General features: G+C 41.2%; 1 protein-coding gene across 5 annotated transcripts in view; it reads left to right on the forward strand.

The window, feature by feature from the left end:
• LOC143028138 (SET domain-containing protein SmydA-8-like) overlaps positions 1 to 10101 on the forward strand; it is an 84229-nt gene extending 74128 nt beyond the window's left edge. Inside the window, exons 10-11 of one of the 5 annotated variants that reach the window (XR_012966685.1) lie at positions 7612 to 7715; positions 9250 to 10093. The gene's annotated coding sequence lies outside the window, so the exon portion shown is untranslated. Of the gene's footprint in view, positions 1 to 7611 lie in introns of all 5 variants that reach the window. The other 4 variants (XM_076189793.1, XM_076189792.1, XM_076189794.1 and 1 more) reach the window with 4 other exon arrangements.
• Positions 10102 to 10419: the final 318 nt, after the last annotated feature.

Genomic DNA, 10419 nt, shown 5'->3' on the forward strand with positions numbered 1-10419 from the left:
GCCACATAACTGGCATCACAAAAAAGATAAAAAGTCTTACTATAATCTGGAGCTATCAAGACAGGACGGTCCGGGAGAAGGTTTTTACATCCCTCAGTATTTGCATCTGCGCCTTCGTCCCACCTGAAATAACTATAAGAAAGCATGCGGGTTAAGGGAGAGCTACCTCAGCAAGGTTTGGGCAGTACCTTTGATAGAATCCAAGCATGCCCATAAATCTTCTGATACCTCGTTTTGTCTTCAGGATTTTGTATTCCATGATATCCTTCACCCTGGCTTCTAACGGTGTGATGCAATTCTGGCCGACTTGATGTTCTAGATATTCAGTTGGCGCTCTTCCCAAAGGCACTCTTCTTCAGGTTTATAGTAAGTTGGGCTTGTTTCAGTCTGTGAAATAAACCCTTCAACCTCTTCATGTGATCATTCCATGTATCAACGAACACAACTATGTCATCTGAGTATGCTCTAACACCTGGCAATCCCTCGACTAGCCAACTTACAAGGCGCTGAAAAGACGCTCCACTATCTTTCATTCCAAACGGAGTCACTTTGTACTGAAAGTACCCTTGTGGGGTAACAAAAGCAGATGTCTCAGTAGCTCTGCTTGTAAGAGGGATCTGATGACATTCCTTCATCAAATCTATCTTTGATAAAAACTTTGCAGCAGCAACTTCCTGAATGAGATCATCTACTCTGGGGAGAGGGTAAGGGTCCGCTTTTGTGACTGCATTCACCTTCCTGTAATCAACATAGAGTCTTCATTCACCTCCAGGTTTTGGTACAAACGCAGCTGGTGAAGCCCAAGGACTGGTTCCACTAATCCTTGATCCATAATGCTCTTCTTCTGGAGTGACAGTATGTAAGGGGTCTGCCTCACCGGCTTGGCTCCACCTTCTAAGATGACGTCGTGTGATATGGCTTGAATAACGGTGGGACACGATGAAAATATCTCGGCATTTTTGCAGAGCAGCGTTCGGACTTCTTCACACATCTCTCCTGCTAGTGATGCTTCACTTATGTCTGACCTGTCTAAATCATAAAAGAAAATTAGATTCCCAACATCTGAATCAAAGTTTCCATCAGCTTATCCCGTCTCAATCACACCAACTGTTTCCTTCTCCATACTCCCATGAATGATACTCCTTTAAAAGGTTTAGGTGTGTTTGTTGTGCACCTGATCTCCTAATCGGGTTTCGCATTATATACTTCTCACCGCCCCTTCTCTCAAGCACCTTGAATGGTCCTTCATATTTTGGATTCAGTGAAGTACGCTGAGATAATATCAAGACATAATCTCCAACATTGAATTCCCTCCTAATGGATTCCGTATCATAATAACCTTTGTGAACATCTTGTGACCTTTCTAGGTTTTTCCCTAGCTATTTCTCTAATCTTTTTCAATTTCTCGAAGTCAGTACCTACAAGCTTCGAGTAAGGGGTATTTCCTTTTGAATCTTTTGACATCATCTCATATAAGAGGCAAGGTGCTCTCGTGGGGTTCTACTGAACATCAGATAAAAAGGAGGAAATCCTAGACTCTCATGCATTGTTATTCTAGTGGCATATAACAGCAAATCTATGCCTTCATCCCAATCCTCCTCAAACTCTAAAATAGTTGCTCTGATCATACGTTTTATAATTCTGTGGAACCTCTCAAGACTCCCTTAACTTGTAGCAAGGTCATACCTTGAAGCTTCGTTCTCTCTAGAATTTGCGTACCATAGTCGTTTTTATAATTTAATATGGTCAACTCGCTAGAACTTAGATTATAGAAATATAACATTATTAATACTGTTACGTCTTGCATATCTATATATAAATGTCTATAAATATTAGTACTATTACTCTATAAAATTTAAATTGTATTATGTAAGCCTATCTAATGGTGGTACTATTAAATGTTGTACATGTCGTTCTTATTGTTTCACCACCAAGACAGCAGGCTTATTTGTCTATACCTCACATATTTTTAATAAGCAGTTCCGAGGGAATTGGAGTTTAAATAATTCCATTCTCTCACTGTAGTGTGTCTTCACAACTATGTGGTAACCAAACACTACAATTGGTGACCCCGGAGTGACCGGACACCCCAGCCGCCGCCGCAGCAGCAGCAGAAGACGTCGCCTCTAGCAAGGCCCAGCCGCTATCGCATCAGAGGACGTCACCCCTAGCAGGGTTGAGCCACTATCGCATCAGAGGACGTCGCCCCTAGCAGAGAGTCCAGGAGCTGGTGCCGGAGCCGCTGCCACTACCGCCGACGGACCTGCCACCGCTGCACCTGTCCAGCTGCCGACGCTGGGCCTACCGCCGCCGGACCAGCCGCTTCCTGAAGCTGCCGACGCTGGGCCTACCGCGTCCTGGAGTTGCCGCCACTGGACCTACCGCCGCAGCTGCTGCCACTGCCGCCGCCCGGGAGCTGCTGCCGCCACCGGAGCTGGTGCCACTCCCGCTCACGCCCCGGACCTGCTGCCGCCACCGCCCCGGAGCTACTTTTTCTTACTGAAGTGTGCCTTCACCACTATGTAGTAACCAAACACAACAATTTGATGAAGGCACACCAGTGAGAGAGTGGAATTGTTTAAACTCCAATTCCCTCGGAACTGTTTGTTAAAAATATAATGTGAGGTATAGACAAATAAGTCCGCTGTCTTGGTGGTGAAACAATAAGAACGACATATACAACATTTGATAGCACCATCATTAGATAGGCTTACATAATACAATTTAAACTTTATAGAGTAATAGTACTAATGTTTATAGACATTTACATATAGATATGCGAGACGTAACAGTATTAATAATGTTATATTTCTATAATCTAAGTTCTAGCGAGTTGACAATATTAAATTATAAAAACGACTATGGTACGCGAATTCTAGAAAGAACGAAGCTTTAAGGCATGACCCTGCTACAAGTCAAGGGAGTCTTGAGAGGTTCCACAGAACTCTAAAATGTATGATCAGAGCATTTATTTTAGAGTTTGAATTCTGTGGACGGTCCCATCGTCTCCATCATCGAGAGACGTCTCATGTGGAGACAAGCCTGTGAGTTGGATCAACATCAGAGAAATGTGCTGCATGCTCATATAGCAGTTGACGTTCACGAATTTTGCTGTAAACTGGTCTAGCCTGACTCTCACAGTACAGTCTCCTGTTTGACACAAAGTTATTCCAGCTATACTCCATGATTCTATTCAAATCAGCATTCACTTTCCATGTCTCAAAGCCGTATAGTAATACAGGGGGCAAAAGTGACTTGAAGATTCGGATCTTAGTCCTGCTGCATAGATATCAACATCTGGTTGATTGAGTCTGTAACACCATGGCAAAACTAATCCTTCGAAGTACTCACTGACATGACCCACCTCTACTATGCGAAGCTTTCCAAGACCTCAATGTCCTCGCCACACGCATGGGCACACTTAACTCTGTTATCTAATTCACAATTCATACGAAAATCGACTAAAACATATGAATCTATTTTCCCTAAAATAGCGTAGACTTAGAGGTGACTTGATACAAATCTTTAAGATTCTAAAGGGAATTGACAACAACAAAAGGGACCAAATTTTCACACTGAATGAGAATCCGACAAGAAATAATGGTCTCAAAATGTCAGGATATAGATTTAATTTGGAAGTGGGTAGAAACAACCTCGCCAACAGTATAGTTAATGAATGGAATAAACTTTTTGCAAAGGCAGTGCAATGTAGTTCAGTTCGAAGCTTTAAGATTTGTTTGGATAAACACCTAAGATGCTATAATGACTGCCATTTATTCTATATTATTTTTAATTTTTTATCATTTGTCTGTTTATTATTTGCTTGGTTTTCATTTATCATTAGTTATCTGTCAATTTATCATTATTTACTATTTACCTGTTTGTTTATTATTTAACTATACCTATGCATTTATCTATTTTATTTATCATTATATTGTCATTTTAATTTATTTTTATTTATTCATCATTACAATTTTTCCGCATCCGACTTAGTTATGGACCAAAAGGTCTCCTGTCGGCATGCTCCGCCTTTGTAATCCTTTGTGATTCCAAAGTGGGCGCAGGTAGCCTCATGAGCCAGCCTCATGATCTCCCTAATCTTCTGTGGAACTATGATTTGGGTAATGACATCACCTACCTTTTCTGGTGATTTATATTTGAAGTACATCATCTTCCACAATAAACTTGGTTTTGCTGTAATCTTCTTCCTGCTCCTCCTCAGCTGTTCGGCGCATCTCCTCCACCTCCGGGTCCTCCTGTTGTAGTCGGATGAGTTCCTATCTATGGTTTTCTCATCTGCATTGGTCCCTAGCCTCCTCCTATATCTGCTGCTACCCGCTTCTCTTCCACGCTAAGTTCATCTTGTGATTCTTCTGGAGTCCCGTCTGCAACATCTGCTTCAAACAGGAAATTTAGGTTGTCTCCATCTTGTTCGTCTTCCTCTCGTGCCTTCTTGGTCTGAGACCTGATAATGACTGCTAATGGACTCTCCATATCAGATTCGTCATCGTTTGTGTGTCTGGCCATAGGGCCATTTGCCGTCTTTAGTCTAACCTGGACTATCTCACCTACATCATTCCCAAGGAGGACGTCTATTGCCTTCACAGGAAGTTCTGCTACTCCTACTTCAACACCCACTGTCTGACCATCTATTTCAAGAAATATCTTAGCTATGGGTGCTAGTGTTGTCACTCGTCCGGCTAATCCCATGGTAAACTGACCTATGTGTCTATTTTCTAATCCTGGTATCATGTTTGACCTCATAATGGTGCGGGATGCCCCTGTGTCTCGCGGAGCCTTGACTGCATATATCCTCTCATATAAGACAACCACTCTTGGCTTATCCCTGTATCTTCCATCTTGTCTAACCTACCTTCACCTACACAGCAATTGCTATCATCTTTATTCCCTGCTACTTCCTTATCCTTTGTCTTGCTAGAGTCCTTTCCTTGTCTCCAGTCTTGTGTGTCCCCCTTACTTCCATTTCCCTTGGGGCAGTTTTCCAGCCCATGACCGTATTTACCTCAGGTATAGCATCTACTATTCTGATTCACTTCCCTCCTGTTTCCTTCTACACACATTATCTCCTGGCTAGTTTGCTTGTTTCCCATTTCTTGCCTGTACTTTTGTCCATTTGGCTTAACATAACAATCTTTAGTTATATGCCCAAATCTACCACAGTTAAAGCACTGAACTTGTCTCCTCCAACTATCTCCTACTTGTGGCCTCACATATCTCTGACTCGGAATTAGATACGCGCCTCTGTTCTCACCTCTCAGATTTTGTATCATGTTTCTTCAAGATTCACTTGCCCTTAATGGAAAAAAAAATTCGCAAAATTCTCTGCGTAGTCACATATAACTTAGCCTTATTATTCAATAGGTTAAGGAATTGTTCAACTGCAATTACCTCTGTGATTTTCTCAATAGTTATCGCATTTTCCGCACGTAACCTTTTGCACTGGTTACTCATTACATTCCTGGCTAGATCCATATATCCATGATAAATATCCCTCCTAAGTTCTCTGAATTTCCTTCTGAAACGTTCTGTGGTAATTTCGTATAATTTTAGTATTTCATCCTTGATTTGATCATAATATATACCTTCTTTGTCAAATACCGCGTACACACTTAAGGGTTCTGGGGATAGATTAGGTTTTAACATTGCTGACCAAAGGTCCCTTTTCCATCCCATATTTTTCTCGCCGTGCCTTCGAATGTTGAAAAGAACAATTCTAGTTCCCTTTCATCAAACATGGGGGGTAGGTTGACTTGCCTTTATGGCAATATCCTCTATACTTCTCTCCCTTCTCACCCAACTTAATCGTTGCCAGTGCTGTTTTGCTTCAACTTTAGTTATTTTCCCTTGAAACTCCGTATCTCGTCTAAGATTGACATCGCTACGTCTTTTATCTCTACTTCCCTCGTCTATCCTACTTCCACTTCTATTTTCCTCCATATCATGATATCTTTCTCTTACCTGTGAAAATCCCTCGAAATTGTAATTACTGTCAATTCGATTTAAACTGCTTGAATGTAACGTGTTTTTCTCTCTATTTGTATGCCTATTGTATATAAACAAACAAATGTGGCGGACGCGCCTCTGTTTTTGTGTTCGATCACGGTTTGAATTCACTCCAGGTGACTTAATTTTTTTCTCTCTCATGTATTTTGCACACACCAATTATTTCATCCAGTGGAGAAGAAAATTAACCCTGGACAGCAGGCTCCCATTTATATGTCACGATCTGGCGTGCTATTTTTTATTTGTTGTATCAAACCTGGCCACGATTTGGTCAGTTCTATCAATCCAATTACCAGCTTGCTTTATTATTTATACCTTTAATTAGGAGAATTTCTTACACCGGGTATGAAATAAAGGTGAAATGCAAAGTATAACTACTTCACTTATAAAATAGATGTGTACAGATTGAACTTACTAGAGTGAGGGGGTTTGAACAAAGGCGCAAATGTGTTGGCACAACACACAACCCTCTTTATATATGTGGGACACATACAAGTGTCATTGGCAGGTGCCATTTTGCTACATCTGTAGACCTAGTCTATTCCTATTTACCTGGTTTCACACAGTCCTTCCATTTCTTTATTACTTTCTTTATTTTATTATAATTATTTTTTGTGAAGAAGGTTTACAATTTATCTTTTGCTATCTATCTGAATCTTGTTAAGAAATGAGCATGGTTTGTGATGGCGCTACTTTCCCATGCCATCGTTGTTGTAGTGACCCTTGACCTCGCTCCATTTGTGTACTCTGCCGTAATACGCAGCAGTATCCTGTAACTGGTTAATTTATCAGAAGTAACCTATTAATATAGTCCTATATTTCATTATCCAACTTAAGATAATCTAGTAGTGGTCGAATACAACGTTAAGTTATGTATTGGCACCATGATATAGCTAGTAAGGGTAGTTACAATGTTAAATAACTCTTGCAGTGTCGTATCGTGACACGTCATGACACATCATGAAACACCATGACACATCATGAAATATCATGACACATGAAACACCATGATACATCATGAAATATCATGACACTGTGTACCTATCATTCTCATATGCTGCTCTATCAGAAGAGTATTGGTTTGTGGGTGCAGAAGGTCTATTAGGGTTGATTCAGTACAATCAATCACTATTTCATGTTTTAGTTTGTGTTTTTTGTAAGATGTCTGTTTCTTTCGCCGGATACCCTGCTGTTGGTGTGGCAAGCCCGTGCAGAGGGTGGGGGGGGGGAGTGCTGGGGGTGCCCCAGCACTTGCCCCTTTGCCCTGTGCCCCAAAAGTGCCCTTCACAAAACTATATAAGAATGAATGAAAAATGATTTCTCACAGGGTTTTTTTCCATTTTCTTACTATTCAGAAATTATAATGTGGAAAAAGGTGTTGCACCCTACCGGATAGTTGCCAAATACGAATAGTACAAAAGAGCGAAGTGCCCAATTTCCAGCCCAAAGCACCTGCCCCTTGCAATGTCTGTGCACATTACTGAAGTGTGGTTATTATGAATTATTTCATACAGTGAAAAGTATTTCTGCTGTCCAGATCCTCTACCTGACACTCTTCTCAGCATATTTTGTTTGGTCTTCATACAGGAACACGCCCATGGAGGTATTTGGACTTCGTAAAAGGTGTGGCAGAGGAGACAGCGCGTACAGTGCTACTGGGTGGGTGGCACGGAGAAGCTTCTGAGGGAAAGGTAGAATTTCTTCAACATGACAGTGTTCGTTAGATTATTTCTACACGAGGCTTAGGTGAATAAGACAAATTGCCCAAGTGTGTGGAGACTGGACAGTGTGAAAATTGAAAATGCAACTTAAAGTTGAGAGTAGTTAAAAGATGGAATAAGTATCAACAAACAATGAAGAACTGGCCAAGACTTGTTTAGGGTGATGTAAATCTTCAGTTTATCAATCCCAGGTAAAGGAAGGTAGAAGAGCGATGTGGATGGATTTTGGGAAAGGAACAAAGATAAAAATATGAGCAAAGAGAAGTTGAGGGATAGAACTTCTTGCTTGAGGGTGGACACGACCTTAGAAGTATCTCGCCATGGCACCTACCAATTCCAACATCAACTAACCTCTGCTTGTCTCTGCTCAGTTTTGCTCTATTATTCTCTGTTCTGCTCTTCTGTGCTCGTCTTTGCTCAGTTTTCTTCTTCTCTTCTCTGCCCTGTTCCCTTCTGTTCTTCTCTGCTTTCCTCTACCTGTTGAGTGGCTTCAGCAGGTTGAGGAATCCCAATGTCACTTCAGCTTTCGTGTGGTGTTTGTGGAAGTGAATGGCTCGTTTTTCGTCCGGTTTTGTCCATACGTATCCTTTGTGTAGATTTATTTTATGTAAAATGGTATAGACAGTGGCTATGTTTATTTTGTATCAAATGTATAGACATGCATATTGTTATTATTGTTGTTGGTTGTTGTTGTTATTATAGTGTTCCAGGACTGCTGCAAAGTAGCAGCCCCACTCGAAGATTTTCGAAAGTGATTAACATAGGCTGAACATGTGTAAACTAGATCGGTGATCCTCAACTCGTTTTCCGTCATATATTTACCCCCTCGGTTTGATGCATCTCATAATTTACTCCATTATTCTTTAGATTGATGATGATTCGGTTTAACGTCGCAAATAGCGACGCTCTAACTCGCAGTTGACATAACACAGAGAAACCATATAATTACAGATATGCCGTACTGGGAGATACAGTCACTATTAAAACATACTACAGAATTAATACAAAATTTTTAGGTGTGATATACTGACCCCCTTATTGTGTAATATTTTTACCCCCATGGGGTAAATGTACACATGGTTAAGGATCACTGTTGTAGTTTAACTTTAATGCCTAATGCCAAGAGTGCCAAGTTCAGTAGACATATTGAAGACTATTTTGTTCCCTGATTCCCTATCCAAACCTTATCTGACTCAAGTGCTTTGACGGATACTAAAACCTAACCCAGGATAAGTCAAAACTATGTTGATATGCATTTCATTGTTACATAGTTGTGTTGACAAATGCATTTGTAAGAATACTGTATATGGAAATGTAACGGAAATATATGTGTAGCTTTGATACATGGGCTAGGTTTAGACGATTGTTATGATACATTTTTCATTATTATTTTCAAATGAATTAATTATATTGGTCCGTAGAGATGGATATGTTTGTGAATGGGTAGAGATAAAAGGGCAAATTTAATTAATTTAATTTGATTTTATATTTTGTCTATTTTTAGGAGGAAAGGGTGGCATATGTTAGTAGGCAGAAATAGGACGCCAGGCAAAAGCGGAATGTGGTGAACTGCCAGACGTATGATAGCTGTACTGTGACGGGGATTGTACCTAAACTAACCTAACCTAATTCAACTTAACCTACCCTGAATAAATAATATCATATAACGAAGAAGTTTGCTTCTCTCAGGCGTGATGTACGACTTGTTGAGCTCTGCTATCTATATAGAGTTCCTTGTATGACGGTACTACTGTGCATGCGCAAACCGCGTTGCCAAATGCACGATGAATGTATTAAGTGCAGATTATGTTAAACTAACATCTATCTTCTCTATCTACTCTCTCTCTCTCTCTCTCTCTCTCTCTCTCTCTCTCTCTCTCTCTCTCTCTCTCTCTCTCTCTCTCTCTCTCTCTCTCTCTCTCTCTCTCGTATTTTCTCTTTTCCCTAACTTTTTCTTGTACCTGCTCTCGCACTGCACACAAGCAACAGCACACACACACACACACACGCACGCACGGCACGAACACATGCACACACGGCACGAGTACACACGCACGGCACGAACACACGCACACACGGCACGCGTACTCACACACACACACGTACGGCACGAACACACATTCATGGCACGCACACACACACACATACACACACACGGCACGCACACACACATGCGCACACACACACACGGCACACACGCACAAACACACGCACACACAAATGCACGGCAAACACACACACACACACACACACACACACACACACACACACACACACACACACACACACACACACACACACACACACACACACACACACACATACACGACAAATACACACACACACACACGTACGGCACGAACGCACAAAGACACACACACACACATGCACAACACATACACACGCGCGCGCGCACGCACACACACACACACACACACACACACACACACACACACACACACACACACACACACACACACACACACACACACATATATATAAAAAAAAAAATATATATATATATTTACATATGTATATATATATATATATATATATATATATATATATATATATATATATGGCACGCACACACACACACGCACGGCACGAACATGCACACACACGCACGGCACGAACATGCACACACACACACACACACACACACACACACACA

Source organism: Oratosquilla oratoria, chromosome 9 (genome assembly GCF_046742065.1).
Source record: "Oratosquilla oratoria isolate Oo_2021 chromosome 9, ASM4674206v1, whole genome shotgun sequence".
NCBI classification, from domain to species: Eukaryota; Metazoa; Arthropoda; class Malacostraca; order Stomatopoda; family Squillidae; genus Oratosquilla; species Oratosquilla oratoria.